Source organism: Sus scrofa, chromosome X, assembly GCF_000003025.6.
Source record: "Sus scrofa isolate TJ Tabasco breed Duroc chromosome X, Sscrofa11.1, whole genome shotgun sequence".
Lineage (NCBI taxonomy): Eukaryota > Metazoa > Chordata > Mammalia > Artiodactyla > Suidae > Sus > Sus scrofa.
In genome coordinates this window covers 121,398,649-121,413,447 of record NC_010461.5, presented here as the reverse complement: position 1 = coordinate 121,413,447, position 14,799 = coordinate 121,398,649, and the positions used below count along the sequence as shown (strand labels likewise).

At 48.2% G+C, this 14,799-nt stretch overlaps 1 protein-coding gene across 1 annotated transcript in view; it reads left to right on the top strand.

The window, feature by feature from the left end:
* The window catches only part of LOC110257797, a 268,589-nt gene that overhangs the window by 86,572 nt on the left and 167,218 nt on the right, over window positions 1–14,799 (top strand). The window contains exon 3 of the mRNA XM_021080475.1: window positions 169–248. The gene's annotated coding sequence lies outside the window, so the exon portion shown is untranslated. The remainder of the gene's footprint in view (window positions 1–168; window positions 249–14,799) is intronic.

Below are 14,799 nucleotides of genomic sequence, written 5' to 3'. Positions count from 1 at the left end.
GTGGTAGATCCCCCCCACCCCCCACCTCGAGTTCCAGTCAGGTTGTGCCACCCACTGTTAAGAAGAAATGTCTGCTGCTCTGATCCCTTTGAAATTGGACCAGGCAGCCAGGCAGCCGAGGACTCGTCTTATGGTTCTCAACTGTCCCTCTCCGATCTGTCCCTACAGCCGGCTGCTCCAGTCAGGGCCACCATCGCCTCTTGCCTGCCCTCGGACACCCAAGCTGACAACGAGGGGACCTCTCGAAGGTAGGAAACTTGCTGGCGTGACAAGGGGCTTTCTGGCCTTGGACGGTGTTGAGTTGGTGTCAGCCAGGTTTTCCCGGGTCCTGTGCTTTTCCCAGCGTGTCAGTTGCTGGACACACGTTTCCTCACTGCGCAAAGAGGGACGCGCAGCTTAGCCTCTGTCGGACTCGGTTTGCCCCTGAGCCATGGAATCGCATCCCCGTGCCTCACTGGGTCTGTCCCGCCAGTGGCTCCAGGGCGAAGGGGGCTGGGTCACAGTCATCTGTCTTGGTGAGTCACGAAGCACCTCAAAAGCCCCGGCTCTGCGCAAGAGAAACCTTTGCAGAACTCGGCACCTGTGATCTGGGGGGGCTGTACCCGCTCTGAATTTAGCAGCCTGGTGATGTCTTCCTGGGCGGTGCCAGCTTTGGCCTTCTGACCTTGGCAGGTGTGATCCCTCTTGCTGACAGTCTGAGTGGCAGGGGTGAAAACGGTTGCGGACAGTGCTGTCTAGAGCATGAAGCCTGTCCCTTCATGGCCGCATGTAATTTTCCCGGCAACCCTGAACAGGCCCTGGCTGAATAACTCCGGTGCGCGCTCGGAAATGTTAGGTGATCCATAGGACAAAAAAAAATTGAACTGCCGTAGGTAAATTCATCCTTCCTTCCGCTCTTTCTTTGCCTTTTCGGGCCACACCCGCAGCATATGGAGGTTCCCAGGCTAGGGGCCACATAAACGCTGGACCCTTAACCCACTGAGCGAGGCCGGGGGTTGAACCCGTGTCCTTATGGCTACTAGTTGGGTTTGTTACCACTGAGCCTCAATGGGAACTCCCAGTTTTCCTTTTTTGATTTTGCTTTTTACCTGGGAGGAGAGTTGAAATGTTTCCGGGCTTGCTCATTAAAATCATTCATCCTTTCCTTCCCGAAATAACAAACCAGCCTAACGAGGTGGCATCGTTCTTACCTTTAGGGTTAATTGTGTAACTGGAACATTTTTTAAAATATTTTTTTCCTGATCACTTCACAATAGTGTCAGTCCTTCGAAATGTCTTCGCCGTCTCCTCAGGCTGACACCTCAAAATTTACCGTTTATACCATCAAGCTGTCATCTGCTTTTGATGAAATGACTTGACCATAAAAATTAAAATGAAAAAGATTGTTATACGTGTTGATTGAAACCAAAGAAATGGATTCCTTTGGTGAGCAGAAATCTGTTACTCATGCCTTCATTCATTTGAATTCTTTACCCCAGGAGGGTCTCGGAGACGCTGGATTCTGTTCAGCCTCCTGTCGTAGTGACTAAGCTTGAGCAGCTGAACCACAGGAGAAAACACCACGGGCCAACCAGGGAGAGGAATAGCCATTTCCGGCTCTCCTGGGGACCTGTGGCCACGGTTCCCCTCTTGGCTCTTCCTCTGAGCTGAGTGTGGAATGGGATAAAGAGCAGCCTTGAGGGAAAAACTGATCTGGGTTCCAATCCCTGCTCCTCCACTTTTCCTAGGTGTGTGATCCGAAGTGAGTTCTGAGTCTTTCTGAGTGTCAGTTGCCACATGAGCACAATGAGGTGAATACTGGCATTGACTTTGCGGGATTAAAGGAAGTAAACTTGGCCCAGTGCCTGGTGCTAACGGTGGGTGCTGTTATTTGTGGGCTGAACAAGGGCATGACGCGTTTATCCAGCCGGGCCTTGTGGCCGGTGGCTGGTGGCTAGGGTTGGGTGAGCCTCGGATATGTGAGTTCTAAGTCGCCGTAGATACTGCCAGGTTGCTGCCGGGGAAGATGGCATCTGTTCACACTTCCACTAACACTGTGTGAGCGTCCCGTTTGCCCTCACCTGCACCAGCACCCAGTGTAACGAAGCCTCGTGTTGCGCTGATCCGCTGAGCAGAAAATAGTATTGCATTTGCTTTGATGCACATTTCTGTACGTAGTTGTCAGACTGTGTGCACTTTCCTGGGCCCACGTTAAGAGAACCATCCGTCTGGGTGCTTGGGCTGTTGGGCTGGGTGGCGTCCAGATGGTGTCCTGTTGGGTCAGGTGTGGGGGATGCGCCACCAAAGCGGTCTTTGGAGCATTGCGTTGTCCTTGCGTGGGGACCTCAAGGACCCAAGGGAAGCGTTTCCCACCTAGTTGGGCTGAGCGTGTCACAGCTTGTGCCAGCTCTCCTGCCTCTGGGGAAGCAGGGGAGAATTGAACGTGCCTCAGTCGAGACGTCACAGACACAACCTGCACTATCAGCGCCACCATTTCCTCACCCTGGGACTGTGGGCAGATCACCTGTGCTTTTCTGTGTTTGTTTTGGCTGCAGCGTACAGCAGCCTGACATGGGGATCTCAGTTCCCAGACCGGGGACTGAACCCAGGCCGTGGTGGTGAAAGCACCGAATCCTAACCACTAGACCACCAGGGAACTCACCCATGCTTTCTTAAGGAAGCCATACATTTCTTTTCCGGTGGGGGCAAGAAGAGGTTCAGACATCTCATTTTGGCAGTCCATTCTACTTAGGTTTGTCAGATAACATACGCCATGTCCAGTGAAATTGGAATTTCAAAGAAACAGTGAATACTTTTTTAGTATAAGTATGTCCCATGTACTAGGCTTTTTTTTTGTTGTTGCTGCATTTTGAGTCCTCATGTCAGTCTCTCTGAGTCTGTCTCCTCTGGGACATGGGCCAAATACCATTAGCCCCAAAGCCCTAGCAGGGCTGTTGGGGGGGCATCAGAGGGGGTGATGCATATGACATTGTGTGGCAAATTCTAACGTGCTCTTCACCTGTTGGCTGGTCCTATGGTATTTATACGCAGTATATGTAGAACTGGCATTTTAGAGGGGTTCTGCCGCTAAGACCCCCCTTCCTCCCTTTGCCCTCACCAAACAATATGTAGGGAGGTGTTAGGGAAAGTGTGGTTTGCAGGAGTTCCCTGGTGGGGCAGCAGGTTAGGGATCCGGTGTTGTCACTGCAGTGGCTCGGGTCGCTGCTGTGGTGCGGGTTCGATGCCTGCCCCTGGGACTTTCACATGCCGCAAACGTGGCTACAAAAAAAAAAAAGAAAAGAAAAGAAAAAAAGTATGGCTTGCATGTCATGGACTCTGGTATGTATCTCCAATACAAACATAACAACGTTTCATATTTTGCACTAAATAAGCACTTGGGTTTAAATATAACTCTTTCTGTTAAATCGATATTTTTAAAAAATGTCTGCACGGGGTAATTATTTTCCCTAAAGAGCACCAGGAATACATTGCAGCCTCCTTCCTGCTTAACAGTGTATAGTAATAAAAGGTCCATCACCCTCAGAATGCTTATTACGGTGACAAATCACCAGGAGAAGGGGGAAATGATTTAGTACCTGCTCAATTCCGTTTATTCAGATCCTGCACATTCCAAATCGGAGGCACGTAGCCGCCCTGTTCAGGGGGCAAGTGGGAAGCAGCGGTTGGGGCGAAAGATACTGGATCAGTTTTCCACCTGGATATGGTTTTCGCATTGTAGCCGAGCAATTAAATTTTTTATTACTGAAGTTCGATCGCCCCCCTCCCACCACCACCTCTCCCCCACTAGCAATTCTCTTGTCTTCTCATCGAAGTGAGCCGGGCTATAACTTTAAGAGCATGAAAGCGAACGTGGGGAGGAGGTCAGTGTGCGGGGCACCTAGCAGGTTTGATGTGTCAGTGGATAAATGATGGGATCACATCTGGAACAGTTTGGTGAATAAATAAAATGTGAAACCTCATATATCACTGCCCACCTTCCAATCTGTAAGGGAAAGAGCAAATAAATTCTCTAATGACCTTGTAAAGCACATAAAAAATATTGAATAAATCTAGAAATTTTGTGGCTAAAAGTGTCCTTATTAAATAACAGACTTAAGAGGGGGAAAATGCCTGAAATATAGAATGAGCCTTCCTCATAAAGTGCTGTTTTATTTTATGTGTTATTTATTAGTCCACCCTTGTATAGCTCCGAATAAGGTGATGTAGATTTTTAACTCCATGTCATAGAAATCGTCTTCCTCCAGAGATGTTCCCAGAGAAGGTTTTATATTTGCACCCAAGGAAGGTTGTTCTAGATTTTTATGGCTTTGCCTGCCTTGAGATTCTGCCATCTACAGTCATCATTAATTTATGCATATTTCCAGTGCCATTAACTTTGGGGAATCTTTGGGACAACACGGGTCCAGGAAATTCCATCTGCCAAATACTACTCAGAATTGAGGCACAGCTCCATCGGGGCTTCCCAGGACAGGTTTGGGAGGGGGAGGAGGCCGGTAGTGACGGGTCTTGGCTCTGCCAAGGGGCCGTGGCACACACCACTTACTCGAAGGGGTCATCTGTGTGCATTTAGTATTAACTGGCAGTTGGTGAGCAGGTGGTAGCTCAGCCCCTGCCCTGAGGGACCTGGATTCTAGTCTCAGTTCTGCCCTTGAATTTCTGTGTGACTCAGACAAGCCTCTACTTTCCCATAGGCAAAACAAATGAGGGTGGGGGTCTAGGTGCTGGCCCTCCCAGCTCTGGCTTTTCTCCATTCTCTGATGTGTCAGGTGGAACAGGCAGCAGCTGTCTGACCGACAGGTAAGTAGTATCATGGTACTGAGAGATAAGGGCAGGTGCAATGCCTTCAGTGACCATGAAAGAAAGGAAGAGATTGGACCAAATTGTTGGCTTTGCCATCGTTTTCAAGTACCACAGGCTCCCAGGCAGCTTTGTGGGTAGATGTAGCAATTCACAGCAATGGCCGTGTTTCAACTGGTGTGATGCATTGTTAGTGAAGGCAGGGTTGCTCGGGAAGATCTGGACGAACTCAGCATGTGTTGGACCGGTAGTAGTGTCTCATGCCGGGTCTGAGGACCTGGGGACCTGGGGAGCCAGTTACCCTCCCTTCTCCTTCCCCAGCCCATGCCTTTGGGCCACTTCTCTTGCAGAAAGTGTGCCTGTTGAGACTGACCACCCCGGAGCCTGGCTCAGGCCCTCGAAGGACAACATGGTTTTGCTCGCTTTCTCTCTCTCGTTCTGTTCCTCCCTGTCCTACAGGATGACCAGTCTAGGGGAAAGCCGTTGACTTGCAGGGCTCCTCTTGGTTGCCAAAGAAGGATTTGTTAATATGATGATGAGGCCCTTGGTCATGGCTCCGAGTGGCCTTCTCTTTTGCGTGTACTAAACACATCTGCAAATATTCAGTCAAGGACACAACTAGGCAATTGAAAGTTTCCCCAAATGACATATGGTTAGCTCACTCCCATCAGCCTGCCATAGGAACCACAGTTATATCCAGAGAGAAAGTTAGGCAGGGACTTTTAAATGATCCATCTCTTAATTTCTCTGTTCCTCATTTTTTGTGCTTCCAAGTGGGAAATTCTTAGACTCCTGTCCATTGACTTTGCCCATCTGAAGTCCCAGTGATTGTGTGTCTCAGAAATCTTGGAATGGGACCGTGCACTCAGTTGCTGGTTGGCAGAGTTGTATCCAAGGAGGAAAAGTCAGCGCTCTGCCTTCTGAAATGATTCATGACAGGAGCAAGATCTCCCCTCATCCCTCAGCCTTCGTTGGCTCAATGGGATCCTCCATCCGTGTTCAGTTTGGGCGAGGGGAAAAGGGGTAAAGCGGAAAGCCAATCACGGGAAGGACTGATTTGCAGGTCTCTCTTGGGGGGTGTCTCTAGACATGCATCTGAGGATTTGGATGAGAATGTCCTCCATTGGTGAGACAAGGCTCTTGGTGCTGTCCTCTCACCCAGATAAACTGGAACTGTTGGGTGGTGTGGGGAGCCTTGGTGAGAGAGCTAAGTTCAAGTGCTAGCTGTGCTTCTGGCTGCCCTTGTGACCTTGGGCAAGGGGCATGATCTTATCGCCTTGTCTGTCTAAAGCAGCGATATAACCACCTGCCAGACAGAGTCATGGAGATTAATTGGGGTGATGTTCATGAGTGCTGTATAGACTGTGAAGTGCTGTTCCAGTACTTTACACCTGGCCACCCCTTTACAGGGACTTACTCTGTGGGAATTTCTTACTTACTACTTACTCTGTGGGAATTTCTCTCATGGAAATCAGAGTGTTTTCTCTCTAGATGAGGGAATAATGTATATAAACACAGATCCTGGTACGACGGGAATTTATGTGTTGATTTAATGCATGAACAAAGCATTATTTCTTAGATCAAAAATAAACATTTGAAGATGGGGGAGATTAGAGAGAATGCACAGTTTTCACAGTTTTAAGTGCCCCCCCAAGGCAAGGACCCCCTTCTCTCCCTGTGTGCCCAACTGCCTTGTGCAAGACTCAGCAAAGGGGAGGGGAGGGGCCAGTAAGGGACAGGGTGATGGGACAAAGGAGAAACGTTCCTCAAGTATCCAGAATTAGTCCCCCCGCCCCACTCCCAATGTCCAACCTCGGTGGGAAGGTTTTACGGAACATAGATGCTGTGTATGGGACAAGTTATTTTAATGTTGCACTCTTTGCACAATCCCAGGGACAGTCGTTTCTTGCTAGAATGAAGAATCTGGTCTTGCCTTTTCTTTCCTGATGGCTCGACTGCAGTTCCTCTAGCATGGCTGCTGCTCATTCATGCCTGAGCCAAGCCTGCAAATGGCCTGCTATTGCAGGAGAGCTCCGAGTTGTCCTGCTATGGTGATGGGTGTGTGCCTGTTCACCCTTGGAGGTTCGCTTTGCTGGAACTAAGAGCACCATTTATTGTGGGGCAGAAGGTCCTGTGCCCTGGCCCCCTCTGTGATCTCTTTCAGAAAGGTTTTTAAATGTATAAAATACAGGAGATTAGACAGGGAACCATAATACTGAAACAGTTATGAAATGTTTTAACAAACACGTGTGTGATTCGGTAGCATATGTACTTCTTTACCAAGCAGTTTTGAACAATGACTATAATTTTATTTTTTTCTGTAATGACTTTTAGTTTTTCCATTATAGCTGATTTACAGTGTTCTGTCAATTTTCTACTGCACACGGCGAGGTGACCCAGTCACACATACATGTACACATTCTTTTTTCTCCCATTATCCTGCTCCATCCCAAGTGACCGGACATAGTTCCCAGTGCTATATAGCAGGATGCTATTGCTTATCCACTCCAAAGGCAATAGTTGCATCTATGAACCCCAAATTCCTAGTCCCTCTCCCTTCCTCCCACCCCCAGCAACCATGAGTCTGTTCTCCATGAATGACTGTAATTTTAGAGTTGTGAGTATAAATGACATTTGAAGATATCTTCAACCCCTCTAAAGTGATTTGCAAAGATCTGTAATTTCTCTTGGTTGCATGTGACGACTACTGCCTGCTAATACTACTGTGGCTTATTACCTACATTCATTAATTGGGGGAAATTCCAGATTCTATTTTAGAAGTTGGTGAAACTAACAGTGCAACTTTGGGCCAATCAGAGTTTCCAGTTTGTGGGTCACGCACTTCTGCTAGAGGAGGACCAGCCCTGGGTCAGGTGGCGGAAGCCTAGGCCGCACCCTTCTGAGCTGCGTGAGCAGCTTGACCTGGTGGGGGGTGGGGGTGGGGGTGGGGGGGTCGGGGAGGGTCCCTCCTGGGCTCGTATGCTCTGATTCTTATTCCCAATCGTTTTCTGTGGGATCCCAGTCAAACCGCTTCCCCAGTTTGGAACTTCGCTGTTCTCATTTGTGAAAAGAGATGGATAGTAGATCATCTCTTGAGCTCCTTCCAGTTGTGATATCTCTGTGATTCAATGATGCCATGGAAAGATTGCGGTGCGTACTAATTCTGGGGAAAGTAGATGCTAGAAAAGAACGTAGAATATGACATCCACAGTCCTGGGCAAGAAGCGCAGGTCTTCTCTTACTAACTGTGTGATCTTGGGCAAATGGGTTGACCTGCCTTAGCCTTAGTTTCCTTCTTGATAAAATGGGAACAAGCATAGTGTCTCCTTAACAGAGTTCATGTGAAGCATCCACCAGGGAATGTTTTTGTTTATTTCTCAGCCGGTTCCATAACGGACCTGAGAGGGCTTGATAAGCCACACACGCCCACTACATGCCGAACCATACGTCGGCTGTAATCACACCACCCACCTAGGTTAATATTCTCATTTCACAAGTGAAACAGCTGAGGCTCAAGGACTCCCCTCTCTGTCTCTGTCTCTCTGTCTCTCTCTTTGGGGCTCCAGCTAGAATGGGCACTAGGACATTTTCCTTCAATTTCTTAACTTCATGATAAAGTGCTATTGGTAATTTTATTCTCTTCATTTCCATTAAGAACATCACAAAGAAGTAATCTTTTTTTTTGAAAACAGTCCAAAATGTAGGGTAATGGTCTCACTTTTTTTTTTTTCAAATTAGAGTTGATTTACAGGGTTGTGTCAATTTCTGATGTACACCATGCTGACCCAGCCACACACACACACACACACACACACACACACACACTCCTTTTCTCATACCATCTTCCATCACACTCTCTCCCAAGAGGCTGTCCATAGTTCCCTGTGCTGTACAGTAGGACCCCAATTTCCTGCGACCCCAGAAGCAAGCAGTGGAATGTCGAGCTTCCTTATGGCTTCCTTGTTGGGGTAAAGAGTGAGAATAGCTGTCAAATGAGGTGAGTGGTGATGTGATTTGTAAAATTTTTATTGAAGGCATAACAAAAGAGTTAGTGATTTGTTTTTAAAAATTAAGAAGAATGCCCTCTAAGATCATAATCATTAGTGAGCTTGGCAACAGGGGCCCTCATTTTTTCTTTTTTTTAAAAAAGCGTATGAGTAGAAGAAAATACCGACACCTAATAAGGAACTTTTGGTTCAGCTATTGCAATGCCAACTTTGCTTTCATTTTTTGTCGGCTTTTATTTTTTTATTTTTTGTCTTGCGACATACGGAGGTTCCCAGGCTAGAGGTCGAATCGGAGCTATAGCTGCTGGTCTACACCGCAGCCACAGCAATGCCATATCCAAGCTGCATCTGTGATCTACACCACAGCTCATAGCAGTGCCGGATCGTTAACCCACTGAGCGAGGCCAGGGATCAAACCTGCGTCCTCATGGCTGCTAGTCAGATTTGTTTCCTCAAAGCCATGACAGGAGCTCCTCTTGTTGGCTTTTAAAATTCTCAGGAGGTACTCGTGGTTTCAAGTTTTCCCTTCCATTGCAGAGCTAGCTAGTTACAGGAGATCTACAGCTGCTCTTGAACTCCCAGCTTGGGGAGCCCAAGACTGGATTGTACATGGCCTATATTTCCAGATGAATCACTAAGTCTCATAGTTTATAGGTCTTTCCCTACACCTCCGCCCAGGAGAAAGGCCCCTCTGGCCTTAGCATGACCACCCCCCACCACCATCCCCATCCCCCCACCATCCCCATCCCCACCACCATCACCACTGGAACATAAGCTGCAGCTGTGTTCATCCTCAGGGCCAGACCATGCTAAGTCCTTTTTTCTCCTAGCAGCTCCTAGGTTTCCTATTTGGCAGGAAAGAAATGGCATCTTCTGAGGCTCCTGGCTTGTCACCACAAGAGGAGAGTGTTTCGTGCCCACCCACATTTCTCACAGCAACAGGGGAATGGGTAGAAATATGAGCATTCAAATCAAGTCTCTTTTGCTCTCCTCAGAAATGTGCCTGGGGAAGGAGAAGGATTGTGCTCGGGAGAAGCGTCCCTGCTATGTTCTATTACAGTAGAAACATTGTCTTGGTCAGGGGCCCGTTTCTAAAACCTTCCCAGGACGTTAACTTTTGAAACCCCCAAAAGCCAAAGAAAGTTTCCTGTTATAGTCGGCCAAGGCAAACACATGGCCAGGCCCCAGAAAGTAGAAATCACATGACCACACAGCTGGTCTCAAGGGGTTCATCACAGGCCCTAAATGGAAAACGCTTGTTCATGCGGAATGTGAGGATATGGAAAGCAAACGGGGTACCTTCTCCCGGGGCCTCCCGACCTCCTTGATTGGGGTGATTTATTAAAGCGTCAGGCAGGGAAGGACAAAATTGCCTTTAGGGACCAGCTAGTTTCACATTTTAGTTGCTGGTAAATAAGTCAGTCCTAGATAAATGCACCATCGTGTGCTATGGAATTGTCATTCATAGGGGAATAAAAGCCAGTTCTTTAAAATATTCAGGAGACTTCAGTGCCAAGTCCACTGTTGCCCGTTATGTCTGGGCATCTGACGTATCTGAGGTAGTCAGTCTCCACACTCTAGGGCCTCTTTGAAATGACCTTGAGAAAGTCTCGCCTGAGGGGACATGGTCATGTATTTGTCATCGTCCACATCGGCCTCAACAGAAAGATAGCTCTTTTCTAGCATGTACAGCAGTTGGGTCATTCAACTAAGTCACGTTGCTCCCTCATCCAGCTCGCCCCATATCCAACGGGAGTCTCTGGCTGCATCATCTTGGAAAGTGTTGCTTGGCTCATGAAGAGGAGGTGGCTGCGGGATTGCTGCCATCACTCGAGTTGATGGGATTCCTTCTGCTTCTTGCTAATGGCAGGCTCTTCAAAATCTGCTTGGTTCACCTCAAAAGCTCCATTCTCGGAGTTCCCGTCGTGGCGCAGTGGTTAATGAATCCGACTAGGAACCATGAGGTTGCGGGTTCGGTCCCTGCCCTTGCTCGGTGGGTTAACGATCCGGCGTTGCCGTGAGCTGTGGTGTAGGTTGCAGATGCGGCTCGGATCCTGCGTTGCTGTGGCTCTGGTGTAGGCCGGTGGCTACAGCTCTGATTCGACCCCTAGCCTGGGAACCTCCATATGCCGCGGGAGCGGCCCAAAGAAATAGCAAAAAGACAAAACAAACAAACAAACAAACAAAAAAACCCAAAAAAGCTCCGTTCTCTTCACTGGCCCTGGACCAGTAAGATATGGCCTTACTGTCGGTCTGTTTCTGTTTTGTATACAAGCTCGCTTTATTTATTTATTTTTTCTTTTTATGGCTGCACCTGTGGCATATGGAAGTTCCCGGGCCCGGGTTAGAATTGGAGCTGCAGCTGAGGACTATGCCACAGCCATGGCAACGCCATATCTGAGCTGCATCTGTGACCTACACTACTGCTTGTGGCAATGCTGGATCCTTAACGCACTGAGTGAGGCCAGGGATCGAATCTGCATCCTCACGGAGACCACATCAGGTTCTTAACCTGCTGAGCTACATGAGAAGTCCTTTTTTTTTTCTTTTTTTCAGATTTCACATGTAGGTGAAATCATATATTTGCCTGACTCACTTCACTGAGTATGATAATTTCTAGGTCCTTCCATGTTACTGTAAGTGGCATTATTTCATTCTTTTTGTGGCTGAGTAATACGCCATTGTATATATGTACCATATATTCTTAGGCCATTCATCTGCTGATGGACATTTAGGTTGCTTCCATGTCTTGGCTATTGTACATAGTGTTGCAATGACCATTGGGGTGCGTCTATTTTTTTGAACTGTGGCTTTCTCCAGATATATGCCCAGGAGTGGGAATGCAGGATCACATGGCAGTTCTATTTTTAGTTTTTTAAGGAACCTCCATGCTGTTCTCCATAGCGGGGCCCTGATTTCTGAATGAGCACCATGTGGGTACAGAGTTGCTGGACGATAGTGTAGATTACTCCAGGGGATGCCCTTCCTTTAGCGTATAGCAAAGATTATATAGTTCTTAGAGCAGTTTTCCAATTTATGTAAGGAAAATGTCCAGCGAAAGGGGTGCCTTTTTTCTTATTTGCACAAATACTAGCAGCAGCCTTGGTGCAGGTCATGCTCTGTAACACCGCCGTGCACTCCAAGAGGCTCATCAAACCGTTAGAATGAAAAGGACGTAGCAGGGAAAACAGAGGCCTAGAGAGGAGCAGGGAGTTGCCCAGCAGAGCCAGAGGTGGAACCCTAGCCAGTCTTCCCGCCCTCTACCCTTTCCACTGCGAGCCAGCTGGTACCTCTCCCCTGTGCCTGTTGTACTGAAGCCCCTCTGAGTGGTTGGGCTCTACCAGCAAAATGTGTATCACAGGTGGGACCCCAAGCCGGCCCCTCTGAGGTGAGTATTCCAGGATGCAGCCTTTCCACATCGTCTGTAATTTGATAAACAGACAAGTTTAGACTATAGCCCCATAAGGCTTTCCTTAGAACATTTTCTCCTACCCTCGGTGCCCACACAATAAAATTCCCACCTGTGCAGGCTTATTGTCCCAAGGCGGTCTGTCCATTTTCTTTAGCTTGGAAAAGTTGGCCCTCTGTGATCTGACTGCTGCCTACTTTCTATTCTCACCTCGAAGCAGAAGGGATATCTCAGACCCTGGTCACCCAGCCTGCGTGCTCTTCCCCGAACATCTTCCATTATTTCCTGGGCGCGTGACTTTGCTCTAGCTACGGGATCTGCCAGAAACTTCCTCCCCACTTCCAAGGTGAAGTTCCAACCCTTTCCTTTCTGTGGAGACTTCTCCTGCCTTTCTCTTCAACTTGCACACCCCCCCTCCCCTGCCCGCCTGCCCCAGTAGAACATTCTGCATATGCCTCCTGGAGCGCTTATACCAGGATTCCGAATGTACCTCTGTGTTCCCATTTGAGTCCAGGCCACTCTTGGAACAACACTTGCCACAGACTGACTATGCACTCAGTCTGGAGAAGGAGACTAGAAGGAATTGATCAGTTTGCTTTGATCTGTATTATGTTTTCCAAAATATTTATCACATACGTCTTCTGTACCAGCAGTCAGTGGGGAGCAAGACAGAGGTAGTGCCTCTCCATTTGAGTTCACAGATTATGGGGGAGACAGGAAGGTACCGATTACTGGAGTTTGACAAGTGTCACTGTGGAGTATGCATGGGATGCCAAGGCGTGCATAAACTTACGCTGCCTGGAGAAAGTGACGTTTCAGATAAAGCTGAATGATGTGTAGGAATTAGCCAGGTGGGGGAGGTGGGAAGAGAGAGTGTTGAAAGCAGAAGGAACAGCATGTAAAGAAAGCTCGAAGGTGAGGGAGAATGCAGCTTGTTCAAAGCTACGCTCTGAGCCAACATGCTGGGCTGGGGGAGACAGGAAGCTGGCAGGGCCAGAACATTCAGGGCCTTGGTTTATTTTTGATGCTTCGTGAATTTGCGTGTCATCCTTGCCCACAGCGGCCATGCTAATCTTCTGTGCGTCCTTCCAATTTTACTACATGTGCTGCCAAAGTGAACACCGCTTGGGCTTTTATGCAGGAAGATGACACTGACAGGTTGGCTGTGATGGTTTCTGCCCCTGTCACCTCTTCCGGGTGGTTCAGTGGAGGGAGCCAGGCTGGGCATGGACCCCCCCGCCCCACCCCAGGTTTATCTGATGGTTGGCAGCCATGTCCTGAGGGGCACTTCCTGTTCCTGAAGCCACCCGCCATCTTAGTTTCTTGCTGTCACCAGGAGAGGCCACGTCCCGCCACCACCCCCGCCCACATCTTTCCTAATGAGGCAGCTTAGGAAAGGCCTCTTCTTCTGTGAATGGACGTTGGTTCCTCTTGCCACACCGCATTGCCTCTGCTTTCCTTCTGATCACTCCTCCGACCTGGGCCTGTCCCAGGCCTGCCTCCTGGCAAAACTGCTGACAGCACCATTCCCGTCTCCAGATTCCTTGGGACTTGTCAGGCTGGGCCATTTGGCTCTTTGTTCCCGCATCCAATTAGAATGTTTTGAAGAGGACTTTGGCTTTTGGTCCTTGAAAGTTGTGTTTACATCTATTTCAAGCTCTAAATGCGTGCTTCGGCCGCACACACAGCAGTTCCCACAGTTACATTGAAAACTCACTGCCTGGGCCCCTCTCTGTCTTTGTCTCCTGACTTTGCAGGGGCACAAAGCGCACTTGATGGGTCCTGAGGCTCTGGCTCCTGAAAGCCTTCCTGGCAGCAAGCCTGACTTTGGCCAATTATGTTCCCAGAAGAACTTCTTTAGCCCTTACAGACCTCTACACTACAGAGTTTCACGTTTCTCGTTGATGTTCCAAAAATAAATAAATAAATAAAATACAAACCATTAAATATGGGCATTGTTATCTCTACAGAAGAGTTTCAGGAATAGATACACCATGCATCCGTCACGAAATGGTTTCATGCATTTGGGCACATTCAGTCAAGATAGCATACTGATGTAAAAAATGATTTTAGTGAGGATGTAGCAATAAGCAGGCGAATCCATGATAGAGCAAGGAGCAAGAAATGAACTTATGTGTGTAACTGTCATAGCCGGGAAAGGTCATGTGCCTGTGGACCAGATCTGCAAAATAATATAAAAGGCAAAGATAGTTACTGCCAAAGTACCCAGTAAATTATGGTTATGAGGTACTTTTATGCACATTATTTTATTTAATGCTTACAGAAACTCTAGGAGGTTGGCACTTTTGTGCTCATTTTGCAGATGAGCAGAACCGAAGCTTAGGGAAGCCGAGCAGCTGCGCATCACATTTCTAGGGAGCAGCAGGTGCAGGACCGAAATCTGATTCTCCAAAACCGCAATGAGGTGCCACCTCACACTGGTCAGAATGGCCATCACCAAAAAGTCTACGAACGATAAATGCTGGAGCGGGTGTGGATAAAAGGAAACCCTCCTACACTGTTAGTGGGAGTGTAAACTGCTGCAGCCGCTGTGGAAAACAGTTTGGAGGTTCTTTGAAAAACTAA